The 6,000-nt window shown below is 33.3% G+C and overlaps 1 long non-coding RNA gene across 1 annotated transcript; it reads left to right on the top strand.

Moving 5' to 3' along the window:
• The first annotated feature begins 304 nt into the window (after positions 1 to 304).
• On the top strand, positions 305 to 4,777 carry LOC148311009 (uncharacterized). The gene is made up of 3 exons (XR_015837324.1): positions 305 to 467; positions 1,907 to 2,013; positions 3,208 to 4,777. It is a non-coding gene; the product is annotated as an uncharacterized LOC148311009 (long non-coding RNA).
• The last annotated feature ends 1,223 nt before the right edge of the window (positions 4,778 to 6,000 follow it).

Genomic DNA, 6,000 nt, shown 5'->3' with positions numbered 1-6,000 from the left:
TTCTTCTGGGATAACGAGTTAAGGGATTATTGTATGGTCCATCTTTTTGACATGATCCCAGTACCATCTTCTTTGCTTGCTCCATCTCATTATATCTTCAACATTATCCAGTCACGAAGAGTTTTGCCTAATATAGGTTGCAGTGTTTTCATTTCGGACGGAATCATAAATGAGTGAGGATAAAATATGACTAAATTGTGGGAATCCTAAATAACTTTAGCTTATCAGATTAAAATGATAAATATTATGCTGGTAATATCAGATAAGAATGTGATTCATACTGACTGAATATTATATTCACGCACGAAATAAATATGACAGTACTATGGAATATATGTAACAAATCAATTCAAAGTAAACAATACCTTTTAAAAAAGATTTTTTAGTTCAAATTGTAGTCAATGATTTGACCGATATTTCAGTGAATGTTGTAGCAGATACAAGAAAAAATACAATACATCTTTAAGGTAAGTTATCAAACATATTTTTTTTATAAATCTGTATGGCCTTAAAGTCTTTTTTCACTCATTTGCAAAATTGTAGTGTGAAATCTTTAGTTCCATCTTCTTTTTGTGTAACTCCACATTGAATGCTTACAATCATCATGGTTATCTGTATATTGTCTGCAGCCACTCTAAATAGCTACTTAATGCTACTGTAGAACCACCCTAACAAGTTGCTAAGTTAGAATATACATTAACCTTCCACATTGCTTTGTAATATAATACATATTACTTCTTATTTCTCTTTTCCATTCCTCTTCTGCTTGTGCCCTGTCAGGTCCTCCTAACGTCGGCAATTACGCTGTCAAAATCTTCGCGGTCCTGCGCCGTCTAGAACAACTCCTCCAACTTTCCTTATCCTGGTTCAGTCATGAATGTTGCTCAGCCACGATTTTTGCTTTCTGCCAGCTCCTTACCGTTCTTTTTTTATTGTTTCCTTTTATGTACATGTAAACAGAGTGCATAGACCACCTTATTGGATTGACGCAGTGTAAACATAATCACTAACAGCAAGAAGGCAAGTTGATCAGTTCCGAACATCAAATTTATAGATACATAAGTGTTGATGTGATTCTTTTTTTAGATGGGAAATTGGGACAAGCTTTATAGATCATTTAGTGGATTTTTGTTCTTTCTAGCTAGTTCTATATGTTTTTATTTGAATCTGTGTTGGGAACAGGAGGGATAATCTAGTGTGGGCCAATCAGGAACTTCTCAGCATTTGCTCATTGCTGGGAGGAAACCACGTAAAACTCCTCAGGAGAAGGCGAACTGTTGATTGTCATCAGCAGACCTTCCGTTCCACTAGAAGAGGGTTCGGCATTTTGTGTTGATGTAATACAGGTGTTGCGAGTGGAGGATATTATAGCTTTATGAGAAAGGATATGAGTGGGAAATTAAATCATAAATTTTTACAGCACTCAGGGTTACATACAGGGTTGAATTTGTTCATGCTTTTTTGTATAGTAGTGTACTCTACAAATATGTACAAGTCTGTTGAAGAGTACTTAAAGCTGTGCCTTTGTAGTCTTAGTTGATGATATGTAGTTGTGATATTATGTTGAGATGGTTTGGACATGTGAAATAATTAAATTATAAATTAAACACTTGTTTTTTACCACTTGAGTATACTCAAGTGGCAAAAAAAAGTGTTGTATTTATATTTTTTTTTAATTTGATGCTGAGTCTTTTTATAAATCTAATCTTAATTATTTATTATTTAAAAAAAAATAGTGTTATATCATTGTACTATTTGCGCATGTTAGATTTAAGATTATATTAATATCAATTAAGAACCTTTACATGTCTTTGTATTGTATTATGTGGGCAAAATAGCTTATTCCTATCTGTAAAATATTTTTCTCTGTCGGATTTTAGTCTCATGTTGGTGTTGTAAATTTCAGGTTTCACCAATTTCCATTTCAAAACATTCCAATTTTGGTGAGAAAATTTGTCACTGCAGGAAATAGTCATCAACAAGTGGAAACCAAACAGCCTGAATACTGCTCAGGTGAGTAATATAAACAAACACATAGATTTATTTGGTTTAGGAAAATCGGAAATCAACTAATTCGAAAAACAATTTTACCAATCAGTTCTTGTGCTCGTCAATGCAATACAATTTCCTTGAGCCAAGTCAAGCTCGGGCTAGATTGGATTCACTCCACATGTCCATACCACCTTAAAGAACTCTTCTTAATCTTTTCAACTATCCCTAATTCATTACTTTGGATCTGCAAAATGAGTATGATAAGGTTGATAGGATGAAACTATGGAGCTTGATGGTAAAATACAGAGTAAACAATAAATTCATATAAGTAGTTGCTTCCCTCTACGAGGGCAGTAAAGCCAGATGAAAAAAATATTTAGATATATATAAATATATATATATATATATATATATATATATATATATATATATATATATATATATATATATATATATATATATATATATATATATATATATATATATATATATATATATATATATATATATATATATATATATATATATATATATATATATATATATATATATATATATACCCAACGCTTAAGGATGTAAAGATTCCACATAGCTCTGTAGTTTATTTTGTGGATTCTTAAGTCAGAGGCTTATGGTTTGACTCCCAACTGACCACAATTGTGTTCCTTTTTCCAAACACAAGCAGCTTAATGAGTATTTTATTGTTACTTTTTACATTGGTGGTGTGTATTGTAGGTGTACTGGCAAAAAACGTTAACTCGAAAATATGCTATTTTGCCTGAATGATGTAGTATTATAATTTTTTACAAACTGTTGTTATATAACGTTCTATAAACTGTTAAAAGTTTAGAAAGTAGTTTGAAATGTCTTATTTATGCGGTTTTAAAAGTAAATTCAACTTTAAGTTTAATAGCGGGTATTTTATTCAGGCTAAAAGCTTTAACTTTAAACAGAGATTATTCAAACAGGAATTTAAAGGTGAGGACTGACCTCCACATTTCGTCGTAACGTAACATTCGCGGCGAGCATCCCACTTCGGATGGATATACGAATGCTTGCATTGTAACGTGTTACGTTACGACAAAATTACTCCGGTCAGTCCCCATCTTTAGAGTTAATGTTTTTTGCCAGTATACCCACGATATGATAAAAACACAACATTTGGGTTTCTTATTTTTAAAAAATCTTATTCATATCTTGTTTCCATGATTTCAGTTAATGTGAGAGGAGCAAATAGAAAGATGGGAAACTGTTTACATCCACACCACCCGCCACACCATCCGCCACACCATCACATACATCATCCCCCACATCACGGTGGTATACATATTGGAGGGCATCATGGGGGACACAATTGGGGACACCATGGATGGCATCACGGAGGGCATCATGGGGGACACCATGGAGGACATCACTGGGGGCATCATGGGGGGCATCACGGAGGGCATCATGGGGGACACCATGGAGGACACCACTGGGGGCATCATGGGGGGCATCACGGAGGGCATCATAGATTTTAACACCATGGCCTGCCGAGTCATATGCTGCGATGAAAAATAATGATGGAACAACCAAATTACTTTAATTTATTACTTGGAGTTTATTTTAATCTACATTATATTAATTTTAAATAAGTGTTTAATAATCAATTAATCTACAACATTTTGAGTGTGTTCGAATACTTCTTGAATGTTGGACATCTCAATGAATCAATACTTTTCTTAGTAAATAAGTTGTTTCTTAAGGTGAAGACTGACCGGAGCATTTCGTCGTAACATAATGCCGTAACATCGCTCGCGGCGAGCATCACCGAGCATCCGAAACTATGGATAAAGCGCTTGGCTCGCTGTACTGACTGCCTGAATGCTCGCATTGTAACGTGTTATGTTATGACGAAATGCTCCGGTCAGTCTCCACCTTTATAAGTCTGATGTCACAAAGCGATGTTAAAATGGTGATTTGAACTAAACTATTTGAATTAAAGTAAATGGTTAATTTATTGCATTATTTTTAACATCTTAACATAGATGAAGAAGAAAATTTAATTCTAGGCATTTATTTTGTGACCGTCGTAGGCTGGTTTAAGTGTTCACTTTACACATGTGTAATATTCACTAATTCTACCCATGATTGACAACCATACTACTCAAATTCTTGAAACTTCTAGATGTATTGATCAAACTCGTAACATAGTATACGCGAGTTCACTAGAGACATCTATGGTGGGATGAGGAAAGCTTTTTACTAAGCGGAGACTCTTTCATTTGTATATTACCAGTTTGATCAATATATCTAGAAGTTTCAAGATTTTCAGTAGTGTGGTTGTCAATCATAAGTAGAATTAGTGAATGTTACATGTGTATAAAGTGATCACTTAAACCAGCCTACGACGATCGTAAACTCTGTAAATACCAGACTTCCAATTCTGCTTCATTTATGTTGAGATGTCAAAAATAATTTGTGAAGGATTTGGACACACTCAAAAATTGTGATATTTTTTTAGTTTTTTTAAAAAAAAAAACTGATAAATTTTTAATCATCTATATTTTTTGCACTTTCTCCATGGTTTTGTTCGTTAAAGAAATGTCAGATGTCAGTTTGACAATTGGTTATCTTATTAGTGAAAATATATATTTTTTATACTTTTTCCGATTCCTGACCAATATTGGATGAAAATACAGATTGGTGTGGCGTTCTAATCTCTCTGCCTACCCCTGTTGGGAAGCAGCGTGATGGTTAAGTTAGTTAGTTGAATAACATTGGTAATATTTTTTTAAATTAATAAGATAAGGAAAAATAAAACTCTGTTTAAAATTCCAAATATGTTTTATTTCATAAATTATTGTTATTCACATTGTTATAACAAGTAAATATCCATAAACAAATTAGGATTATTATCTTTTTTTTTCGAGGTTATTATGCCATTTATACTCTTATTTTTCGAAAGTAAACAATTATGGGGCTATATGTTAAAAATATAACATTTATCAACCGAAATGTCTATCTAACTATGCAGTTTATTTAACTGTGCAGTCTATTTAACTAAACATTGTTACAGAAAAGCCTCTGTGTCATATATGTAGCATTTTTAATTAGAAATGATTCCAACCCCACCTTATTCCAAACAATATGTTATTTTCAGATTGTTACTGAATTCAAAATTACCTTTTACAAATAACATATCTAATATCTCTGTTTTGTTTTGATTAGTTACAAATTATAATTAAAATAATGTGCCCTCACTGGGTTTTCACCTGCCTTGGTGACGTTGTTCCTGATAGAAGGACCTGCAACCTGAGTACGAGGAGAGATGACCCCAATAGTCTACAATGGTGATAAGTTGCGATGGAGCCAAGAAGAGGATTAAGATTACTGACCTGTAGAGTGTCGTGTCATTTAACGGATATGTCAAACATTCAAATTGTTCGACTTTAGAGATTCTACTGTGTTTCATATCCTAACATGCAATAGCAATTTTTTTTAACACACCAAGGACGGGAAAGGTATTTCTACCTGTTCAGTCAATTGATGCTTAAGGACGGGAAGTGTTTTTCACCTTCTGCATCGGCCTGATTTAAAGTCGAGAAAGAAGGAATTATTTAATGTTTTTTATGTAAATATTATGTACCAATCTCTTTGTTAAGGTCTAAACTATATGTACACAATTATTAAATCCTGTCACAAAAAAAACACTTGTCCGAAATGTGTTAAGATCACATCATTTAAGTCAGTGTTCCGCAAACTTTTTCTATTCAAGGTACACCTACCAAATGAAGAAATTTCAGAGGTGCATATTTACCATATTTTGGTAACATATTTAACACATTATGTTCAATGCGAAACGTGAGCCTACTTAACCGAGCGCAGGCAGTAAAAATTTGGAGCAATTGGAGTTATTTTCACAAAATTTCCGCGGCACACCAACTAGTTACCACGGTACACCAGTGTGCCGCAGCACACACTTTGCGGAACAATGATTTAAGTGATATGTGGTTAATTTTTCTAATT

This window comes from Brachycentrus maculatus, unplaced genomic scaffold (assembly GCF_059751285.1).
Source record: "Brachycentrus maculatus isolate JH-2025_06_01 unplaced genomic scaffold, ASM5975128v1 h1tg000081l, whole genome shotgun sequence".
Lineage (NCBI taxonomy): Eukaryota > Metazoa > Arthropoda > Insecta > Trichoptera > Brachycentridae > Brachycentrus > Brachycentrus maculatus.
The sequence above is the reverse complement of the archived record's forward strand: the minus strand, read 5'-3'. Positions and strand labels throughout refer to the sequence as shown.